The following is a 24,868-nucleotide window of genomic DNA, read 5'->3' as shown; positions in this document are numbered from 1 at the left end:
TTTATTTGAGCAGTTTTTATTGCATTCTGTTCATTTTTTAATCTTCATTTTTTTGTTTTTGTTTTCTAATTTGGTTTTAGGTTTGTTAAGTTTTTTTTTTTCTTTTGAAAGAGAGATACAGAGAGAACATAGAGTCTGGATAGCAGGGAGTTGGTAAGGAACTGGGAGGAGTTAGGAGTTAGAAGACAAAAAATACGAGCAAAGTATATTTTCTGAAACAAAATTTAAACAAAAAAATACACGAACAGGAATTGGGAGCCCTCTGAGACACTATGAAAATCCTTAACCTTTGGATCACAGGCATAGAATATGGAAAAACACTATCATATCAATAGAAAATATTTTTGATAAAATTTTAGAATATGAGGGTGAGATGGCCCTGAGGGTATGAACACAGGACAGCTGGCCCTGATCCTCGCCAACTGCAGCATTTGGGAGAACAGCCCTGCACCTTGCTTGGGCAGTAGAGCTGGCCTTGACGGTGTGGGCTGTAGAGCTGGCCTTGACGGTGTGGACAGTAGAGCTGGCCTTGACAGTGTGGACAGTAGAGCTGGCCTTGACAGTGTGGGCAGTAGAGCTGGCCTACGGTGTGGGTGTGGATGACCCAACCCCAAGGGCGTTGGGGGGTGGAAAGCGAGAGGGGGGAGCTGGTTCTGCCCTTCCCTGGCTGTGGCATTGGATGAGCTTGCCCAGGGGTGTGGGTGTGGGATAGCTGGCAGACCCACTCAGGTGCCACCCAGGCTACTCTCCAGGGATCTGAGTTGGCTCAAAGCATCTACTTCATCTATGAACTGCTGGAGCACATGTGAAAAGGCCAGTCTTGCAGGATCTCCATGACACAGGACAACCAGATAACTAAAGGAAGTCCCTGTGAGAATTCATTATTGATGGGTAGCAGAAGTCAGAGGCCTCCAAACAGACCAATGACTCGCTGCAGTGAACATTCACAACTAAAGATGTATGGACAAAGGGGTATACTGTGGAACACACTGTGGTGCAACTACAGCTGCCACAATGAGATGTTTTCTATGTATTATTTTGTTTTGTTTTGTTTTGCTTATTTTTGTTTGTTTTTATTTCCTTTTTGAGAGCAGGTTGTAAAAATGTAAGAGGGCAGATACAAAGGGATTGGGAGATGAATGAGATTGGGGTGCATAATATGAAACTCACAAAGAATCAATTAAAAAGTTTTTTAAGCCAGGTGGTGGTGGCACACGCCTTTAATCCCAGCACTTGGGAGGCAGAGACAGGCGGATTTCTGAGTTCGAGGCCAGCCTGGTCTACAGAGTGAGTTCCAGGACAGCCAGTGCTAAACAGAGAAACCCTGTCTCAAAAAAAAAAAGTTTTTAAAAAAGAAATCATAGAATATTTTTCCAACATACAGAAAGATGTCCATCCAACAAGCATGAAGAATAACTAATAAATGGGACCAGAAAAGAAGTGTGGAGCAGAAACTGAAGGAAAGGCCATCCAGAGACTGCCCCACCTGGGGATCCATCTCATATACAGACACCAAACCCAGACACTATATTGCTGATGCCAAGAAGTGCTAGCTGACAGGAGCCTGATATAGTTGTCACCTGAAGGGCTATGTCAGAGCCTGACCAATACAGAGGCAGATAGATGCTCGCAGCCAACCATTGGACAGAGCACGGGGACCCCAATGGAGGAGTTAGAGAAAGTACTGGAGGAGCTGAAGAGGTTTGCAGCCCCATAGGAGGAAAAACAGTATCAACCAACCAGACCCCCTCAGAGCTCAGGGACTAAACCACCAACCAAAGAGTACACAAAGAGGGACCCATGGCTCCAATGTCATACATAGCAGAGGATGGCCTTGTCTGGCATCAGTGAGAGGAGAGGCCCTTGGTCCTGTCAAAGCTTGATTCCCCAGTATAGGGAAATGCTAGAGTGGTGAGGTGAGAGTAGGTAGGTGGGTCAGGGAGCACCTTCATAGAAGCAGGGGAAGGGGGGTGGGATAGGGGGTTGTGGAGGGAAAACCTGGAAAGAGCATAACATCTGAAATGTAAATAAATAAAATATCCCATAAAAAAGAAATATCACACAATATGTAATTAAAATACAGCATAAAGTGATAATATTTATAAGAAAGAGTATTGAAAGCTGCAAGATAAAATTATGAAGTCACCTACAAAGGCAGGTTGACCAAATTAACACCTGATTATTTGACAGAAACTTCTAAAGCTAGAAGGGTCTAATAATGTCTTAATCCAGAGAAACTATCCATAAAAATTGAAAAAGATACAAAAATTCTGTGATAAAAACAGACTAAGGGATTAGGACCACTAAGCCTGGTCTACAGAGACTAGTTGAAGGAATTCTTCATTCTGAACAGGAGGACCAAACATGAGTGGCCAAAGAGAATAAATAAGCAATACAAGAACAGATGATCAAAACGAGTCCAATGAAATACTACACAATCAGTAAGATGACAAGGATTAATGTGCACCATTTAATAATACTCCGAATTCTATGCTCTCAATTCCACAATAAAATGATATAGACTAGCAGACTGTATTAGAAAACATAACCAACCTTCTTCTGCCTCCAAGAAGCATACCTTAATATCAACGATAGATATTGTGAGATAAAAGGACTAGGAAAAGGTATCCCGAGCCAGTGGAACCAGGAAACAAACAGGTTCGGCTATAAAACTTAGAGAGAGTATATAAACTTACAAAACTAAACAATATCTTTAAAAAATCTACTGAATGATAATTGAGCCACTGAAGAAACAAGGAAAGAAATTTGAAAAATCAGAATTAGAAAAAAGTTTTAAAAAGACTGGTTAAGTATAAAAAAAATAAACATAACTACATGCTGCCTACAAGGAAGTTCACTGACAAAAAATATACATAAATGAAGAATGAAGAGTTGTGAAAAAAGTTACATTACAAACAATAATTTGCCTTGGTCAAATGACATGTGAGAAGTATCAAGTGGCAATTTGTGTGTCAGTGTGTACATTTGTACATGTGGGTGTGTATATGTATATACATACATACATGTGTGTGTGTGTGTGTGTGTGTGTGTGTGTGTATCTGTGTCTGAAAAGGTAAATGCATGCATGAGGGAATCTATATGGATGCCAGACGAGAGTTCACCTTCAAGTGTCCTTCCTCAGAAGTCATCACTCTTATTCTTGACATAGAGACTCTCATTGAGAACTGAGATTCATTCATTAGGCTATGCTGGCTTGTCTTAGAGCCCTAAGGATCCTCATGCCTCCACCAATCCAGCATTTGGATTATAGTCATATGCCACCATGCATGGTTTTTTAAAAATGTCTGATAGGGAAAACACAGGTTCTTCTGCTCACAAGTTAAGAATTTCATCTACTGGGGGATTTCTCCAACTTTGCAAAACTATTTTTTTCTTAAAAGCTGGAGGAATCTAGTACCTGAATTGGAACATAACACAAAGCTTCAGTTACTAAAACAACATGGTATAGGAATAAAACCAGACATACACTAAAGGAAAAGATAGAGATTAATTACAGATTAATCACGTATAATTAACCACATATCTATACTTATGGAGTCAGTTGATTTTTTTGGGCATATATATTCATTCACTAAGTGGTAGAAGTGTGTTTTCATATAAGTATGTAATATACTTTGAACTAATTCCTTCATATGGCTCTCCCCTTTCCTTTATTATTCACCATAATCCCTTTTTGCTGCCCCAAACAACAGTTGCACTTTCACTTTCATATTCATATTCAAATATATATTCATATATATATATATATTAACCTAGGATCTACAAATAAAAAATGCAATGTTTTTGTTAAAATGACTTAATTTAATAACAATAACTTACTTTCTATTTTTGTGATAAAATGCTGACCAAAATTACTTGGAGATGAAAATGTTTATTTCATCTTACATTTTTCATGTAAAAGCCCATCATAGAGGGAAGTTGGGGCAGGAATTCAAGACAAGTACCTGGAGGCAGGAACTGAAGCAGAAGTCATGGACTGCTTCCTGGATTGTTTGGATCAAGTTTTTATACAATGCAAGACCACATGCTCAAAGATAGTACCACCTACACACTCTGGGCCTTCACACATAAACCATTAATTAATGAAAATGCCCTGACAGAATCACCTACAGACCAACCCTTATAGAAATAACAGTATATCACTTTCTCCCCCTCCCTTTTCTCCCAACTAACCGCTTCTAGATCTCTCCTATGTCTCCTCTAACTCAAAAGTTGACAAGTTGACAGACTTTTTTCTTTGACTATTATTATTATATATGTGTACACAAATGTGTGTGTGTGTGTGTGTGCATGTGCACGTGCACACATACACTTTGCCTTGGTCCACACTGTGAGATGGCACTCCTCAGCATCACTCTGAGAGCCATGGGGCACTTCACCACAGGTCTTTGCCCCTGCTGAAAATGCCCCAGTGCTGCAGTAACAGCTCTGCCTTCAACCTCTGTCACAGCCTAGGAAAGACATTCTGGAGAGGGTCACAAAAAACATGCCACTAATATATATGTAGATAATATATATTATATGAATTGTGTTAATATTATATGCTTTGTGTTAATAAGTTGATATTATGTAATACATACTTTGTGTTGAGTCACTAGGATTTAGACTTGGCTAATATTTCCAAAAATTGATTAATATATTATTTTCTGTTAAATCTTTTCAACTATGTATAACTCATTAGGAATGGACAGCTTTTATTGTCAGGGAAGGTCTGTGCCAATTCCTATTAAGTATTTATAAGTAAGCCCTCATGTCTAAGCAGAGTAACTTGGATACGAGCTTGATAGCAGGCATATAGGGCACTGGAGAGGGTTTGGGAGAATGATGAGAGGAGCCACAACAGAGGGAAAGAGAAAAAATAATATAAAAAAAAGAAGACATGAAAAGAAAAAGAAAACAAAGGAGGGAAATAGGGAAAAACAATAAAGGAAGAAAAAATGAAGACAATATTGTTCTTAAACTATAAAATCTAATGGGTGGCTCCTCTAAGGAGCCCTTCCTTCTAATATGAATGAATGGTTTGCACTACACACAGCACAGTTAGCCGTATAAGCTGTGACCTTTAATAAACTCTAACTTATCCAGTGCAAGCCGGCACTTCTGCCTCATCTTGCTCGTGATATTTTATCCTACAGGAGAATTACCCTCAGTGATAGATGACAGCAGCTGACACAGAGCCAAACACCAAACAGCCCAGGTGGCCGTTCTCCTGGTTAATTGATGAAATCCAAGTTCAAAAAGCAAATGCCCGAAACACAAGGGCTCTCTGGAAAGTACAGGAGCTCTCTGAAGCCATCCCCAAGATCACGTGACTTAGGAAGACAGAATTTTATGTGGCATTTAATGTTTGTATCCTATAATGAGTCTTTCTGTCAAACCCTGTTCTCTTCGGTTTGATGTTCTCCACCACACGGTAGAGCGAGCCACCAGCACAAAACCAGAAGAGAGAGAAGGAAGACTCCCAGACTTTGATTTGGGAGCATTTTATGCATGACCAGTTTTACTGTCACAATCTATACCCTTTAACTGATAAGGGATTCTATGTGACATCAGAAATCAGCCAACCATACAATTGCTGATGTCATTTGCTCTCTAAAGAGCTATTGGTTAAAGTCTTAAATTTTTCATTGGGGATAAAGTCTTTGTCCTTTCAAAAATGTTTCTCTATTACTATTTTTACCGCTTCCATTGGATTAGTCGTTAATATTTGTGAGCCACAATGGCACAGATTATTTGTTGTTTTCCTAATTCAAACTGAAAATGTTTATGTCTGAGAAAAGATTAAATTGCACCATAAACAAGGAGAAAATTAGTCAAGAACACTGCCAATGACATTTTGATAATAGTTCCATTTAGTTCTCCTCAAACTTTCTTACTTTACATATTTTTATGACCTTTATCTTCAAAGTGCTATGTTTTGTTCTTAGTTATTATGATAACATGTTGCCCTTAAAGACAACTACACACATGAACTAACACTCACTAAACTATGAAAATGATACAATATTATTGAATTATTTTCCATAATATGATCTTTATCCAAATCAAATATGTTGCTAAAAGGAAAAAAGTGTTCTTAAAAACAATCTTTATCATAAATCTCTTTTTCCCTTGCAAATCCTTTTTTTCTCTCTACAAAAGCAACCTGAATGGGAGTAAAAGAAGACAAAACTTGACCTTCTGTGATCCCAGCATTAATGGGTCTGTTCATAATTCAATCTATGTGTGTGAGAGAGCATCCATGTGGAAACATAGAAGCCTGAGAGACATAAAACCTTTCCCTTTAAACATTATCTGACCCTATCGGGCCCATTCACAAAAGAAGGCTTACGCATGCATATGCTGAAAAAGCGCACCATCTCATTGTGCGAGAGAAAGCTCACTCGTTCCCTCTCCGTGCTCCATGGCAATGAAGTACGGAAGGGACACTTGCACAGAATTTGGGAGTGTAGCAAATGAACAGAAGGTACCAAACAAAAATTAAATATTCTGGTGAGGAAACAAGCCCAACTTCTGAAATAAAGCAAGTGTGCACATGGCTATACATATGTACGTGGGATGTTTGAACATATCTCTATGATACATGCATATAATTCTTGAGTTCAATTAAGTTCTCAAGATGGCTTATAGTCAGCACAAAATATTAACCTCTTTATAATTTTTTATAAATCTTACATATTGAAAAAACCTATTTCTGTGCTACACATTGCTAAATATTGCCTGTCCACTGCTAGGAACAAGTCTGAAGAACTCCTGGATTTTGCAGTGATGTTAGTTAGCTATTGGGCTGAATTCTCTGTGACTTTGAATCCACCATGTTACTAAGAGCTCCAGAGCACTTTACACAAAACTATCATTCAAAATCAGCACTTAGAATGGTTGTCTCTATTCTTGAAATATGGTCTTTAAAAAAATGCAGGATGGTCTCAAATCAAAGACTGTCTATAATCCCAACTTTCTAGGCAGATGTGGTAGCTCAAACCTGTAATCTCAGTACTTGGGAGGCTGAGGCAGAAGGATTGACATGACCTTAAGACCTCTATGAACTACTTAGCAAGTTTAAAGCCAGCCTGGAAATACAGTATGAGAATGAAAGGTGGAGGGCACTAGTGGGATGATCAAGTAGAGACAGTTGCCAACAAGCATTGGATCCCGGGGACCTATAGTGGAAATCTGCAGCTCATCATCTGAATTCCACATGTACACCATGCAACACCCTTCCTCCACCAACATCATACATACATACATACATACATACATACATACATACATACATATGAAAGAAAATAATCCAAAAAAGGTACACAGAGATTTTGGTGAATGCTTTTTAATCTTCCTAAATCTCTTCATTGTTTTGCCTACAAATATATTGCTTTCATAAGTTAAAAAGGAGAATTAATCCAATCTTGAATCAATAAAAGAAGACCAGAAAAATCAAGGGAGCTGAAAGAGAGGTAAGTATCTCTGACTTGGTAGCTGAGCTACAATATAACCCCTGGGAAATCTGACATGTACGGTACCTCTCTCAACATTGCAGTGACTACTATATCTTCACTTTGCTATAACTTGGGGAGATCTACCTTGCTTTCAATCAGAGGTCCCTATGTGGTGGCTTTACAACCTGACATCCCCATCTAATGATATGAGAAGAGAGCACTGAAAATTGAGGCATTTTGAATGTCTTCCCAAATAGACTGTTTGCAGATAGGTTGATGGCAATGATGTTGATGGGAACTAGATCCCCAGGCTGCTGCATTGATGTTCTTTACAAAACTCTAATCATAGGAGTATAGTTCACTAAGGGCTAGTTGCCATGCTCAGAACAATGACCAGATGTACTAGGTTACGTCCATACCCAGGCGCAAAGGCTAACTATGTTTCAAACACACACTCACAAACCTTCCTCCTTGACTTCACAACAGTTTGGTTGCTTCTGCCAAGCTTTGCTGCTCATGCATCTTTAGTCCAGAGCTGTTATCTACTTTCCAGGCAACCTGGAATAGCATACTTTTAAACTGATGATAATGAATTACAAGTTTACAAAGACTAAAAATTTAACTTTAACATATCATTGTATCAAAATAGCCTTACAACTTATGCATAATTATTGAATAAATGAACATTTTAAAAGAAGAGCCCAGACAGTAAAATAAGAACTAAACCTGAGATTTTATGACATGCTATCAGGGTTTTGAGATAGGTATAAAATTTCATATTTGTATAAATAAACTGTGGGTCTGGAGTTGCAGCTCAGTGCTCCAGAACTTGCCTAGCATTCACAAAGCCCTGGGTTCAAGCCACAGCAACATTAAAATAAAGGTAGGAAAACTGAGCTGAGAAAATATGGAAATAAGATTTCCTAAATTTTCTTGCTTACCTTTTCCACTAGGATTTCACTTCTCTGTGTGTGCATAAACTGCAGCTAAAATTTGAATTCACCTTTGCTAACCTGAACACTGGAACTTACACATCTAAACCAGTTAAAACAATAATTTAGTAATTATCCATGTGTTTAATTTTTGAAACAAAAAACCCATAGTCTTGATTTGTACCTGGTAAATTAAATATGTAACTAATTAAATTTTTACAGAAAAAACATTGAAGCATTAGTGTTAAATAAATACAAAACTGCTAATAAGAATGCTAATATGTATGTGTGAAGACATCACAATGAACCCACTACTTTTATAATTAACAGCTAAGCTAATAAAAGAAATACTAAATAAACAATATTATCATGCTTCTAAGAAAAGATAAGTATTACATTTCCATTATACTTTATATATCTAAAACAATGTTCATTTTCTTTGACCACTAATTTTCACCTCCAATGAAATTACAATTTTACATAAAATAGCAAAGGGAAGACTAAAGAAATGGGCCAATTGAGAGGGCATTTGTCATATGTGCGGGACAACCTGAGTTTGGATCCACAGTAAAGCCAGTTTTGATAGTGTGCATCAGTACTGCTTCAGAAAGGTGAGAGATGGAGGATAGGACTCCCCCAGAAGCTTGTAGGCTGGCTGATGTATACAGCAGCAACGCCAGAGACTATGTCTCAAACGAAGTAGAAGATGAAAACCCATACACAAGGTTATTATTCTAACATCTACATACCTGTCAGGGACACTGCACCCATCCACACTCACACCTACAATCATACACACACATACAATGACTAGAAATATACATCAAAGGGAAAACATAATTATGCCCAAGGAAACAATGTCATTATTTAACATTAAAGTCTTTCTAACTGTGATTAAACATATGTAGAGGGATATAATTTTAAAAATTTATAACTAGCAAACTAATCATCTACCTTATAACTATTCAGTGGAAGAAGCCAAAACTATAACTTAAATCTATACAGTTGTTACTCTTTGTATTGTGGGAAATGGTCACATACAATTTTTGTAAAATACTCCCTACTGAGTATTCTAATATATGTTTACAATATCATCTTTAGCACTGGGCATATATGTCCCAAAATACCACGTTTTCACCTAAGTGTTGAATTCATGCAGAAAATTTTGCATTTCTTATTGATAATCTGTTATTAAAGATAAAGTTAGAAAAGATGATATAGTCATTAAAATAAAAATAAAATACTAAAACCTTTAACTTTAGATAGATTACTGTGACCAGTATTCAAATTGGTCAAACTTATATAGAAAGGTTATTTTTTTTAATGTATACATTATCTTATTCTTTAAGTTGGTTATAGATTTATTTTTCACAGTGGTATACAGAGACTAGCAAATCCATGCCCGCTCCTCAAGAAGATTAAATGCTTTTGCATTCCAGGAAGCGACATGAAAATCATTTTCCTCCTTTGTCTGGCACCAATTTTGTGTTATTATTTCATTTATGGAATACGCTGTCAACTTCCCAGCATGGGCTTTGGAGGGGAGGTTTGATTTAATAGTTCTTCATTACAATATTGCCGGCAGAATCCGATGATTAGCTCTCTCAGGGTTGACATTTGTAAACTACAGCTTTCTCGTGATAGAAGATAACTTAGTTAGCATTGCTAAAACCCAGAACAAGAATTCTCTCCACAGATGTTAGTTAATACAAACAAGATTCAGAGTTCTCAAAGATCTATTGACCCTCATATACTTATGATACTGTAATGTTTTAAAACTGATTTTCAAGTAGTAACTTGTAAAATTTAATGGAAAAATATTCATGATTGTTCAGAAAATCATGGTCTGATTTGCTCTTTCAGGCATGATTTTTCAGGGTGCATACATCAATAAAATAATTGCCAGTTTTTAACAGCTTTTTTTTCTGTTCCCAGCTTTTCAGAATTAACAAGAGTTGATCTACTCTAATACTCAAAGTAAATTTTCTGTTAATATTGAAGTTATAGTACATTATGGTTTTGATAGTGTTAGTAAAATCAGTCCCTTCTATTTTCCTGTGACGTATGGCATTCCTCTTGTGTCATGGCAAGAATGGCCTTTTCTGGGACCTTTGCTTCGTTTTCATTCACAATCAAGCTCAACTAAAAAATATAAATAGTAAACATGAACCTCTGACAATAGCAATTCAATGTTTGTTCAAACAAAGTTAACAAAAAATAATTTATGTTAATTTTGAAGTACTTCTGTGAAAAAAAAAGCCTCATTTAGAGGAAGTAGAAAGCAGATGTTAGTTTTTTTTTTTTAAGTTAAAACTCTTATGATACTGAACTTTTAACTTTCTTTAAAATATATAGCTTGGAAAATCTAATGCTGAGAGAATTTCCTAAGTTGCAGAAATTGGACATGGATTATGACTGTTTAAATATTTTAAAATGAATTTACAATTTAACAACTTTGAAGATTAGGTTGAGATCTTTTATCAAAGATTTTCATTGATGTAGGTAAGAGAATAAAGTGGCTGCCATTATGTTCGGATAAGAAGTCAAGGAGTTCATCAAAAGTATTCATTTGTACACTCCACTGTGCTAAAATGATTTCCAATATTTTGTAACATTGGACACAGAAGACTGTATCTCTACACAGTGCCATATTTACCTCCAACTGGCTGCATTTACATGGTTAGATCAAGCTTTTTTTCCTACTATTTCCCAGTCTCTGACTCATAAAGATATGGATGTGGTCCATTTCACAACCTTGTGGAAATAAAATACTAGTTTCATAAAAGTAAGAAATTAACTCACACAGTAAGATTCATCCAGCAGAGTAACCCCATTAGAAACAAACAGAGCTGGAGTCTGACAAAGTGCTTTCTCAAGTGTAGTATTTACCCACTTCATTCGTTGAGATAGAGCCTCACTTTGTAGCCCAGGCTGTCCTGGAACTCACAGAGATTCATCCCCCCTGCCTCTGCCTCTCAAGTATTGCAATTAATGGCATGTGCTACCACAACTGGATGTTTTCTTTCTTTCTAAACCCTACCCTCAGCTGGAATATTTAACAACTCTTAAGTGCCAGATCTGGACTAATAATGAATAATGACAATTTTTTTAGGTTTTTGTGTGTGTGTTCATGCTGCTATTAGGAATACATTTTCTCAAGTGTATGCCTAAGAAATCATATTTGGCAACATGAATAGCTAATTCCTTCTGCCTAAATACCTATACGTCCTATATTAGAGATACATGTAAAATACAGATATAACATGTCTTCTTCAGTCTAGCCACTGAGATATACTTAAGAGTGTTCAAGCTGTGAACATTTTGTCCACTGATATGTGACACAACTGATCACCAGACTGGGCAGACAGAAGTGATCCAGAAGCCTTCTGGTTATCTGATGCTTGCCTAAATAAAGAGCTGATAAATGTTTCTATAAAGGACTTGTCAAAAGTTTAGTTTTCATGGGAGGGGAAAGAGAGTCATCTTTATCAGTCCCTTGCAGTGTAAAATAGACAAGATATAAACAAATGAGCTATGTTTTGATAAGACTTTTCAAGTCTTATCCAGGTAGTAGGCTGAATTTTGCTAGCAAATAGCGCTTCACCAAGCCTAATCCTGGCCTAGACTGAGAATCACTGATTAAACAGGTTATTTTTTATCACCACATGAGACTATTTTTAGAATTATTCTCTCTAATGAATATTTGTGCATGTAATAATATACTACAGAAGTATAACTCTATAAAAATATAAATATTGTGTCTGTACAGAGTAATTCTGGTCTTAAGTCTCATTGATCCACTATCAGCAGCTTTCCCTTCCCAGGAGATGAGGGGAATGGAAGACAGAAACTGGAGAGCATTCATCAAACTTATCTTTTTCTCTTATTTTTTGCAAAGCTGGGAAAAGAACCAAAAGCCTTTCACATGCAGTACAGAACTCGCCCATTCAGCTATACCATCACCCCTTGGTTTTAGGAGACAGAGGTGTGCCTTGTTCTCCAGGCTGCTCTTAAGCTTGTAATCCTTCTCCCTCAATCTCCCAAATTATGGGATTAGATGCACGTGTCCCCATGCCCATCAAGTTTATCTACTCTTTAAAATATTGATTTCCAGGTGAAAAAGACAGAAAGGGAGGGAGGAAGGGAATGAGGGAGAGAGAGAAAGAGAGAGAGAGAGAGAGAGAGAGAGAGAGAGAGAGAGAGAGAGAGAGAGAGAGAGAGAGAGAGAGAAAACCTTCAGAGCAGCCTGTTTCAAGGGAAGTAGAACAAAACAAAAACAGGCATGAAGTTCTTTGATACCATGCAGAGAAGTATGCCTCTAATGTGGTTTCCCAGGGCTGTGACATTTGGAACAGCATGATAGTAACTTTTCAAAAGGCAAAAACTCTTTCCTTCTGACAGCACTATAGTTGTAGGGGAAATCACCCCAATTTCAATGTCCAACTTTAAATAAACACTATACTAATTTATGTATGCATACATGCTAAATCATTTTAAAAAAGAATATCGTGACATCAGAGTATGTTAGATAAAATATGAGAATGAGCATTTGGGATATTTACTGGAAATAGAGTAGCCATTCCAAGAGAACTATGCTTTAATTTAACCATTTAGAAAAAAATTTTTAAAGGGTCAAATGAGGAGATGAAATTTCACCTAAGATATTAATAATATGCAATGCTAACAGCATCTTTCCCTCAAAACCCAAAAGGTGATGATTGTAGTAATTTCCTTCTCTCCAGCCACTTTTGATCAGACTATCCTGTTTCTTCATTAAGACAAACAATCAACAATTAAAAAAAAAACTAGGTGCCACCAATTTGCTGCCTCATCTCAGATATGTAAAATAATTTGTTAATTAAGTTTAAATATCTGGAGGAGCTTTTTTCCATTAAAGAAGACAGGAACTTCAAAAGCTGGAGATCAAAAACAACCTCTAAAATTTATGTGTCTGCCAAATAGAATTAGATGAAAGCTGTCATTTTATTCTAAACTTATATTGCCCCCCTTAAATATGAGAATACTTTCTCACATATTCATTGCATAAGTCAGAAGGTAACAGACATATTAATATGAATGTGTAAGACACCATTTTTTCAGGGTTTGTGGTAAAGATCTGAGATAACACATAAAAAAAAACAATACATTCATAAACAGGCAAAGTTGGGCTTACTCTGAATTAGTGGAAACTAAAAAAGAAGCATCATGAGACTGGCCAAAAACAAGCAGAAAAGAGGAAGAAAGGTTAATGGAAATGCTTTAAAGAAAAAATCTGGTTAGATACATGGAAGATGAAGAAAGGATAAATTAATGGAAGCTATCAAAGGGTTAATGTTTTTCTTTTCTCTTTTTCTTCAGAATTTTCATGTCTTTCTTTCTATTGGATATTTTATTTATTTACAGTTCAAATGTTATCCCATTTTCTGGTTTCCCCTCCAGAAACCCCCTATCCCATCCTCCCTCCTCCTGCTTCTATGACGGTACTCCCCCACCTACCCAATCTCCCGCCTCTCCACCCTGGCATTTCCCTACACTGAGGCATCAAGTCTTCACAGAACTAAAGACCTCTCCTCCCATTACCGTCCAACAAAACCATCCTCTGCTATATATGTGGCTAGAGCCATGAGTCCCCCCATGTGTATTCTTTGGTTAGTGGTTTAGTCCCTGGAAGCTCTTGGGGGGGGGCAGTCTGGTTGGTTGACATTGTTGTTCATCCTATGGGCTGCAAACCCCTTGAGTTCCTTCGGTTCTTTCCCAAACTCCTCCACTCAGGACCCTGTGCTCAATCCAATGGATGGTTAAAAACACCAGGCTCTGGGAGAGCCTCTCAGGGGACAGCTATATCAGGCTCCTGTCAGCAAGCACTTCTTGGCATCCACAACAGTGTCTGGTTTTGGTGTCTGCACATGGGATGGATCCCCAGGTGGGACAGTCTCTGGGTGGCCTTTCGTCCAGTCTTCGCTCTACACTTTGTCTCCATATTTTCTCCTCTGAGTATTTTGTTCCCCCTTCTAAGAAGGACTGAAGCATCTATGCTTTGGTCTTTTTTCTTGAGCTTCATGGGGTCTGTGAACTGTATCTTGGATATTCTGAGCTTTTGAGCTAATATCCACTTATCAGTGAGTACACACCATGTGTTTTCTTTTTTGATTGGTTTACTTCACTAAGGGTGATATTTTCTAATTCCCTCCATTTGCCTAAGAATTTCATAAATTCATTTTCAATGGCTGAGTAGTGCTCCATTGTGTAATTGTACCACATTTTTTGTATCCATTCCTCTGTTGAAGGACATCTGGGTTCTTTCTAGCTTCTGTCTATTATAAACAAGGCTGCTATGAGTATAGTAGAGCATGTGTCCTTGTTATATGTTGGAGCATCTTTTGGGTACATGCCCAGGAGTGGTATAGCTAGGTCCTCAGGTAGTACTATGTCCAATTTTCTGAGGAACTACCAGACTGATTTCCAGAGTGGTTGTACCAACTTGCAAGCCTACCAACAATGGAGGAGTGTTCCTCTTTCTCCACATCCTTGCCAGAATCTGCTGTCACCTGAGTTTTTGATCTTAGCCATTCTGACTGGTGTGAAGTGGAATCTCAGGGTTGTTTTGACTTGCATTTCCCTGATGACTAGGGATGTTGAACATTATTGTTGATGACTAGGATGTTGAACAGGTATTCCTTTGTTGAGAAATCTCTGTTTAGCTCTGTACCCCATTCTTTAATAGAGTTATTTGTTTCTCTGGAGTCTAACTTCTTGAGTTCTTTGTATGTATTGGATATTAGGGATATTAGCCCTCTATCAGATGTAGGGTTGGTAAAGATCTTTCCTAATCTGTTGGTTACCATTTTGCCCTATTGACAGTGCCCTTTGCTTTGCAATTTTATGAGGTCCCATTTGTCTATTTTTGACCTTAGAGCATATGCCATTGGTGTTCTGTTTAGGAACTATTTCCTTGTGCCCATGTGTTCCAGGTTCTTCCAACTTTTTCTTCTATTAGTTTCAGTGTATCTGGCTTTATGTGGAGGTCCTTGAGCCACTTGGACTTGAGCCTTGTACAAGGAGATAAAAAAGAATAGATTTGCATTCTTCTACATGCTGACCTCCAGTTGAACAAGCACCATTTGTTGAAAATGCTGTCTTTTTTCCACTGGATGGTTTTATTCCTTTGTCAAAGATCAAGTGACCATAGGTGTGTGGGTTCATTTCTGGGTCTTCAATTCTGTTCCACTGCTCTACCTGCCTGTTTGTGTACCAATACCATGCAGTTTTTGTCACTATTGCTCTGTAGTACAGCTTGAAGTCAAGAATTGTGATTTCACCAGATGTTCTTTTGTTGTTGAGAATAGTTTTGTTTTGTTTTTTTTAGTTGATTCATCTTATGCTTATTCAAGCAGGGTGTCATCACAGGTAGACAAAGAGGAAAGGAGTATTTAATCCAGGGGCTTGCTGGTGAAGGGTCAGAGCTTGAGTTCAGAGTTCTAGAATATTCAGTTAGTATTGTGCTATAATTTACTTAGAAGCTTTCAACACACATTTCCTCATATGTTTCCAAATGCTTGTTGATTAACAGATCCTAATGGGAATCTATTTACAGAAGGAGGCTAAGGGAGCAGAAAAGATACAGCTTGGGAAGACGGCATTCAGTTTTACCTTATACCAGGTTTCCATGTGTCCTCTGAGCTGTATTCTCCTAAGGATGGGAGGGTGAGAATTAGTGCCTGTTTTTAAGGGAGGTCTTAGTTCTAAATGAAATAATAGGCATCAAGGACCAGCATTGTATATGCTATCCAGAATAGTTTTTGCTATCCTAGGTTTTTTCTTATTCCAGATGAATTTGGAAATTGCTCTTTCTAACTCTATGAAGAATTGATTTGGAATTTTGATGGGGATTGCATTGACTCTGTATATTGCTTTTGGCAAGATGGCCATTTTTACTAAATTAATCCTGCCAATCCATGAGCATGGGAGATCTTTCCATCTTCTGAGATCTTCTTCAATTTCCTTCTTCAGAGACTTGAAGTTCTTGTCATACAGATCTTTCACTTGCTTAGTTAGAGTCACACCAAGGTATTTTATATTACTTGTGACTATTGTGAAAAGTGTTTCCCTAATTTCTTTCTCAGCCTATTTATCTTTTGAGTAAAGGAAAGCCACTGATTTGTTTGAGTTAATTTTAAATCCAGCCACTTTGCTGAAGTTGTTTATCACATTTAGGAGTTCTCTGATGAAATTTTGTGGATCACTTAAGTATACTATCATATCATCTGCAAATAGTGATATTTTGACTTCTTCCTTTCCAATTCATATCCTTTTGACCTCCTTTTGTTGTCTAATTGCTCTGGCTAGGACTTCGAGTACTATATTGAAGAGGTAGGAAGAGACTGGGCAGCCTTGTCTAGCCCCTGATTTTAGTGAGATTGCTTCAAGTTTCTCTCCATTTAGTTTGATGTTGACTACTGGTTTGCTGTATATTTCTTTTACTATATTTAGGTATGGGCCTTGAATTTCTGATCTTTCCAAGACTTTTATCATGAAAGGGTGTTGAATTTTGTCAAATGCTTTCTCAGCATCTAATAAAATGATCATGTGGGGTTTTTCTTTGAGTTTGTTTGTATAGTGGATCATGTTGAAGGATTTATATATATTGAATCATCCTTGCATCCCTGGGATGTAACCTACTTGATCATGGCAGATGACCATTTTTATGTGTTCTTGAATTCAGTTTACAAGAATTTCATTGAGTAATTTTGCATCAATATTCAGAAGGGAAATTGGTCTGAAGTTCTCTTTCATTGTTGGGTCCTTGTGTTGTTTAGATAAAAATATAATTGTGGTTTCATAGAATGAATTGGGTAGTGTTCCTTCTGTTTCTAGTTTGTGGAATAGTTTGAAAAGTATTGGTATAAGTCTTCTTTGAAGGTCTGGTAGAATTCTGCACTAAACCCATATGGTCCTGGGCTTTTTTTGGTTGGGAGACTTTTAATAACTGCTTCTATTTCTTTAGGGGTTATGTGACTGTTTGGAGAGTTTATCTGATCATGATTTAACTTTGGAATTTGTCCATTTCATCCAGATTTTCCAATTTTGTTGAGTATGGGGGTTTTTTTAGTAAGATCTGATGATGTTTTTGGATTTCCTTGGTTGCCTTTGTTATGTCTCTCTCCCTTTTCATTTCTGATTTTGTTAATTTGGATACTGTCTCTGTGTGAGGACTTATCTTGGTGGGAGAGCACTTGCTTAGCATGCATTTGGTCCTGGATATAATTCCCAGCAATGCAAGAACATAGAATAAAAAGAAGAAAAGAGTTCTACGGAAATACACCATAGAACCCAATAAAATCCTTTCCATTATCATTGGCTTTTTAGAGTATATTTTATTTAAAATGTTAACACTAAGGTTTCAGATATCATTCTGTTCCTAAAGAGTTAAAAATTACAGTTTAGTGATACACAGAATTTAATATAAAACATGGGATCTGTAACTGAAAGCACTATTTGAGAGATGCTTCAAATTCCTGCAAGCTCATGAAGTTCTCCTATGGACACCCTCAAAGGGAAAGCAAGCTCATGACCTCCTAAACAAGCTTAGCCTCAACAGAGGTGATCTTGTCTCATACATATCATTAATAGCTGACTGCCTTTCTGCTGTATGCTTCTTAAGTATTCTGAAGTATGTTTTTTAAAATAAGAAAGATCCTTCCTGTAAAAATTTCAACATGCTAAACAAATATATTTTACAGAAGAGAGTCACTCTAAAATTCTCATGCTAAATTATTAATATCATTAGAAAAAAACATAGTAATTTGAACACCCTGGTATGTTCTGTCTGCCTAATTCATACTGACATTCCAGATAAGTTCTAGCTAAAGGGGGAAAGTCTGTTAGTCCAACCAAACTCTCATGGCTCTGAACTGTGGCTTTCCACATGCCTTTTGTATTTCACAAGAGTAACCAATGAACAATGATGGCATATACAATATGTGTTGTTCAGACTGTTCTTAATGAATCAGCATGCCCTATAAGAATACTGGATTTATCTAAGATTTTCATCAGTAAATATTGATCAACTGCTATATTATTTCATCTATAGTTTACATGTGGATCAATATAGGCAATGCAGTTAGCATAAACAATAAGATAACAACCCTTCATATATATTGACAAGCTTCCCAAATGGCCTGTTAATATACAAAAGACTGGGACAAATTACTTATTTATATATACAAAACATGGCTATAAAGGACAGCTGCAGGTATTTTTTTTTGAAAAGTGCATTTTAATAAGGTCCCATTCAGTTATAGAACAAATGGGGAAGAAATGGTTTGCACTACAGAGTGTAGTGCAGGAGCGCTCTCCTTTTCTAACCACGAAATCAATCATTTGTCCAGACTGTGGGAGTCAGAGTTAGTTACTGAAAAGACTCCGTATATAAACAAGTCAATAACTCATTGTGTGTTATTGTCGAGCTGAAGAAGTCGGCTTTCAAAAAGCTGGCCCTGCTTCTCCCTGAATGAATGTCACTGTATTCAGGGGCTGGGGGAGCCTTTGTTTCTAGCCATTGCTGACTGCCATTTATGTATGGGAACAGGAGGTGGCTGCAGGAAGAGCAGTGGAAGACACTATTCCCTAACTTGATGTTCAAGTCAAACTCCCAGCTTTGTTAGCCTAAATTGTTTGTTTCTGAAAATAGACAACGAGACTGATAAAGAGTAGCCACATAAAAATATTTGGCAAAAGAGATGAGATACAAATGAATCCACTGCATCTTAAGTTGGATTGGTATAATACTTTAGAATTCCTACGTTTCAACATAGACAAATATGACATCCAGGCAATAGCTTGAAGAGTTCAAATGTACAAAATCAAATTGATGAACAGGTCATCATGTCAAAGGAATTCTATCTGTTCTTGCTGTAAATAGAAAGGTTGGTTCGTGAAGCAATCAAATAGAGTTTTTAAAGTCTCTCTCTCTCTCTCTCTCTCTCTCTCTCTCTCTCTCTCTCTCATATGTGTGTGCATGTGTGTGTGTGTGTGTGTGTGTGTGTGTATGTGTGTCTGTGAAAGAGAAGGTGTATTTAGTAGGTATTTTGGAGATAGTAATAAAGCTCCTTTAAGAAATGTGTTGACACAATAATGAAATCCCAATAATTTGTGATTTAAGATCAAAGGTCCCTTATAGTTCAAAATGCACTAAATTCAAAATATATAAATATTGTTAGAATTATATATATTTCTTCTTGATGTTTGTTAAATAGATACCATTTATTCAAAGCAGGTAAAATACTGTGAAGACACAGGGACAGGCTTCCAGGTTTATAATTAACTTGAGTAAATGACAAATATAAGCATATCCATTTAATAAATGACCCTTATATTATAAATGTCTGATATCTTGAAGAAAACCTTTTTTTAGGCCAAATTTCTTTTCAAAAGATTTGTATTCATTATTTTGTGTGTGGTGTTAGTAGGAGAGTGACATGACTTACACATGGAATGTGCAAAGGTCAGAAGACAATTTGCAGGAGTTGGTTTTTTCTTCCACCGCTTGAGTCCCAGGGATTGAACTCAAGCTGTCAGGCTTGGCAGGAGGTGCCATAATCTACTGAGCCACATCTACAGCTTGCTCCTTGCTTTTAACTTGGTAAAATTGTAGCCGTAAGCAAGGAGGAAATGCAGGAAAGTAACTCATCTAATCAGTCTCACACATATTCATAATTTGGAAACTTGCATCAAATAACATCTGTCTTTACCATGCCACAGAATGTGACAGACCTATCCCAGATACAGACAGGTTAGGATCACAGCACAGGGTAGCTAATAGGACAATGGAAAAAAAAAACAATAAAACATCAAAAATATGTGGCATACGATAGGTAAGATAGGTAACCATGCACATATATACCTATAAGACTAATAACACTTATGATGGGAGTGTTTGGATATGAAGAGCCATCAGTGTGACATAGTAGCTTCCTAGGAAAAGAGGAGAAAATGAAAGAAGAGAGCATCATTCTTAGTAATAAACACATTTAGTATTTGTATGATGAAAGTAGCCCTAAGTAAAGTTGAGAAAGTGGCTAGAAATAGCTTTGGGTGGACGAAGTCTAGATGAGAGAGTGTAAGCCAGGGTGAGGCCATCAGAGAGAGATGCAGTCAGCTCAGACTTGGTTGGACATGGTTGATTATGAGATGCTTCACAGAGACTAAGAAGAGGGAGACACTTGCGTGAACTCATACTTAACCTATGTCTCCATTCAGGTAGATGTAAGAGGGAGGCTTACATGCCAAGTGCCTGGTACTAAAATGAGAAAAACAAACAAACCACTGGAGGACTCCATACTTAGCTCTGATTCTTAGCTCCGTAGTGTGTCAGTACCATGCTCTCAAGCCATCTAAGCTTAGTTCAGATCCAGTCTGAGAACTCTTGGTCTTGACCTAACTCCACTTTTTACAGCCTAGTTTCCTTGTGGAGAAAAAAATTAAATACCACTTCTTATCTTAGGAAAGGACGAGAAGCCAATTCAAAAGTGGCTGTGCCACAAATTCATTCAGAGACCCTGGGTGACAGAGACAATCCTTCCAGCCCAGGCTTCCATAGCCAGGCCCCCCTCTCTAGCCTTCCTTCAGTTCTTTTTGATAAAAACATACTTTTCTACAATGTGGCTTCTAGAGAATAGCTTATCTCGAGAGAATTCAGATATCAAACATCACAATATTTGATGATCAGCTGACATACAATAATTTTAAATCAGCAACATTTTAAGTTACAGTTTATATAGAAATATACAAAAGATAATTTTCTATGATACTATACACTAAGCTGACTTGGCAACCGAAAATTTTAAGTTTCTTTCCAAAACTCCTCCTCTATTATTGTAAGCAACCACAAGTTCGAGCCATCCCACATTCTGTGAGGGAAGTAGCATGGACTTGGCCTGACTAGCCAAATTCTACCTTTTCATCTGCACATTCTATCATAATTAGGAAAGCTATGCTCCCTTTCTATTAACAATAATGACTCTTGAGTGTGTTTAGGACTGGGGAAGTCAGAGATAAGGATGACATAGTGTCTAAAGTCAAGTTACAGGTACCATCTATCAGTCAAGATGACACCAGATGAATGACTAAGCTAGACACTGGAAACTTACGTCCTTAGACAGTTATGTCTAGGTTGAATATTCTAAGAAGCAGTCCAGGGAGACAGAGACTCTGTCTCAGAGGAGCACCGAGAAGAGTGAATAAGCAAAACTCTCAACCTTGTCCTCTGGCTTCTGTACTTACATGCACAAGTGCACTCACCCTACTCCATATACATGTATATTTCAGAAACACATGCACACATGTGTATGTGTATGTGTACGCACAAACACACACACACAATGTAAATGTGGAAAAAATACAAAACAAATTCAATATCACTACTAATGAAACAATTAGAGCTATGTAAATAATATATGTTCTCCCATCCAACATTCTAATACACTGATAAGGAATAGAGAATTTAAGGACTAATGACCTCAAGGGAAACTTAAATATGACAGCTTGGAAGAAGGGAAAGGATCAATGGATATGAAACCCTAGAGAATTAGAAGCCTACATCCACAAGCCTCATCTCAGGGAATTTTTCTGCATGAACTAACAACAGATTACTGCATGGATGAAAAATATTGTTTCAAAAGTAAAAAGCCTGGTAATATGTCGGTGTTAAGAAATCAGCTCAGCCAGGCAGTGGTGGCACACACCTTTAATCCCAGCACTTGGGAGGCAGAGGCAGGTGGGTTTCTAAGTTAGAGGCCAGCCTGGTCTACAGAGTGAGTTCCAGCACAGCCAGAGCTATACAGAGAAACCCTGTCTCGAAAAAACAAAAAGAAAAAAAAGAAAAAAAAGAAATCAGCTCATAATCTATTTAAGGTAATGGTATGCATTATTAGGTAATATATTTAATTCCATTTAATAGAAAATAGATAATATAGCAAGTGAAAAAAACATGATACCAAATGATAAATAAGACCTTAAGTAGATATCAATAATAATTAAGTTATATGGCAAAATATTAATAACTTCTACTCAAAAGGGTGAGTTTAGGGGTATTATGGTCCTCTTTCATCTGGTTCACCTTAGCTTATGTCTATATTGAATCTTCTACTGTATCTGCTCACCTTTCTATCCATACATGGAAGGCTCTTGAATTACCACTTTGTTTCCTATCCTTCCATGTGTCTAGCCAACTACCTACTTTATTATCCCCCATTTCCTCACAATTGCTCTAATATCATTTCCTCCTTACTAACTTCATCTCATCTTTAAAAGATGTGTTCTAATGGTCTAGGAATGTTGTTCAGTGCTAGACTGTTTGCCTAACATGTGTGAGGCCATGGGTTTGATTTATAGCATGGTAAAAAACAAATAAAACTTTTAAGATGATAAACCATAGTTCAAAGGAAAACCTAATATTTACCAGAAGAAAAGAAGTGTCATCATATTTGTTTTTCAAGTGGTTTGTGGCTTACTAAATTTTTATGGAAAATTAAAGAAAGTAGTGTCAACCTATATACAACACTGGAAGGTTTTTAGTTTCTTATTTTAAAAAAACCACATTTACCTGTATGTATCCACTGCTTCTTAAGAGGGGACTGAGAGGAGAATAAAGAGCAGCTGGACATGAGGGCGGGACTCTGCTGTCACACCGCTCTGACAGTCAGGATACATTGTGTCACTCGGCCAGTTGTGCAAATGATGCTTGAAAAGCTCGAGGAAGTTTCTTGAGAACAAAAGACAAAGCAAATTGAGAACCTGGTATTCAGATCCAGGCATGTCCAGCTCCAGCACCCATGACTCTTAATTATGTGCTGGCTACATCAGAAATGTAATAAGTGCAGAGGGGGAGGAAGAAGCCAGATAGTTACAGACATATTTGCAACTTATGAAAGACAAGATTTTAACATTATATTTCTATTACCATAAACTGATTTTTTATGAAATTAATCAGAAAATAAAGGCATTTAGAACTGCTTTTCTAGGAGAAAGTAGATAGAAATGTACTGGCTCTCAGAAATTGTCAATGAAAGTTATTAAAATCTTTTTTTTCAAATCTCAATTTTGTTTCTAAGATTAAGAATAAGAATAACTGGTGTCATTGTTTTTTTAATCCAGAAAAGATTAACATGTTTTGATATAATACAGATATTAATAAGTATTCCAGGTACTGATAATTCTATATTTAATAACTAAGATATTTTCTTCGTATATACATAGGAATTTAAGTGTGTATAAAATATATGGATTTTATGTTAACAGAAAGAATGTGTTGCCTTATTATTTGACAGGCTGCTGACTTTGAATAGTGGTTTTTTCAAATAGCTATTTAAAATGTCTTAAACACTTAGAACTACCTAGTAGCCCATTCTTATGAGCCACAGTATAAAAGTAAATAAGACAAGAGAGAAGTTTATTTTTAATAATACATCATAGACCACAGTAACTACTGTTAATAGCATTGCTGTAGTGGTCTGCAAATATTCTCACCACTAACCAGTGATAATTATGTAAAAATACATATGTCCATCTGTTTCAGGTAAGTATTCCATGTGATCTGGTATACATATATACATCAATATCACATTTACACAAATATACATAGTTATCACTTTCCCATAACTAAAGTGGGTAAAGTTCTGGCCATGCAGATAAGGACCCGAAATCTGGTCCCCAGACCCACCTCTGTGAACAGCAGGGCATCATGGGATGTGACAGAAACAGGTAGAATCTTGGGTCTCCCTGGCCAGACTGTTTAACATAAATGGTAAGCTCAGGATTCAATGAGAGACTGTTTCTCCATAAAAGAAGGCACACGCAGTGAAGACAGACACTCACAGTGTATGAACACACGTGAGTGTACCTGGACACATGTGTTCACACCTGTGCTCTCATGTAGAGACATATATAAACTAACAACATAGCCATGAATGTTAAAAGTTCACATCTGCAGTTCACAACTTTTAGTTTCATGCCTAGGGCTCTGTTTCTTTGTCTCTGCAGTACAAACTAGACCTCAGAACAGGAGAGTGGTGGGAGAGGAACACACACACACACTGTTACTTCACGCTTCAACACTTCTGCACTCAGTACTGTGGGAAGGTGGGAGCACACCCATGTTTCCAAAAGAGAACAGTTCTGCTCCGTACATATGCTGCTCCTTGTGAGGTTCCCATGTGGTCTACTACCTGGACCAGGACATGCTTGGGTAGGACATAACTAAGCTGGGCTAGCAAGTGACCTTGAACAGTAATTTTGGGGGGAACAACTTAATTTCTCTAAGAAAGCCCTCTCTTACTCTCCTTCCAGGTGCCTTTTGGGGGACACTTTGCCTTTGTATTGACAGAACCAACTATTCAATACTTTAGCCTACTGGCCCATATGCTTATTGGAGCTATTTATTCTATTTATTAACTCTCTTTGTACTGTGCTTATATAGTCCAT

The 24,868-nt window shown here is 37.2% G+C and overlaps 1 long non-coding RNA gene across 1 annotated transcript in view; it reads right to left on the bottom strand.

The window, feature by feature from the left end:
* The window catches only part of LOC116090606, a 124,764-nt gene that overhangs the window by 7,238 nt on the left and 92,658 nt on the right, over window positions 1-24,868 (bottom strand). The window contains exon 3 of the long non-coding RNA XR_004118743.1: window positions 22,992-23,150. This is a non-coding gene — a long non-coding RNA (uncharacterized LOC116090606). The remainder of the gene's footprint in view (window positions 1-22,991; window positions 23,151-24,868) is intronic.

This window comes from Mastomys coucha, unplaced genomic scaffold (genome assembly GCF_008632895.1).
Source record: "Mastomys coucha isolate ucsf_1 unplaced genomic scaffold, UCSF_Mcou_1 pScaffold15, whole genome shotgun sequence".
NCBI lineage: Eukaryota > Metazoa > Chordata > Mammalia > Rodentia > Muridae > Mastomys > Mastomys coucha.
The sequence above is the reverse complement of the archived record's forward strand: the minus strand, read 5'-3'. Positions and strand labels throughout refer to the sequence as shown.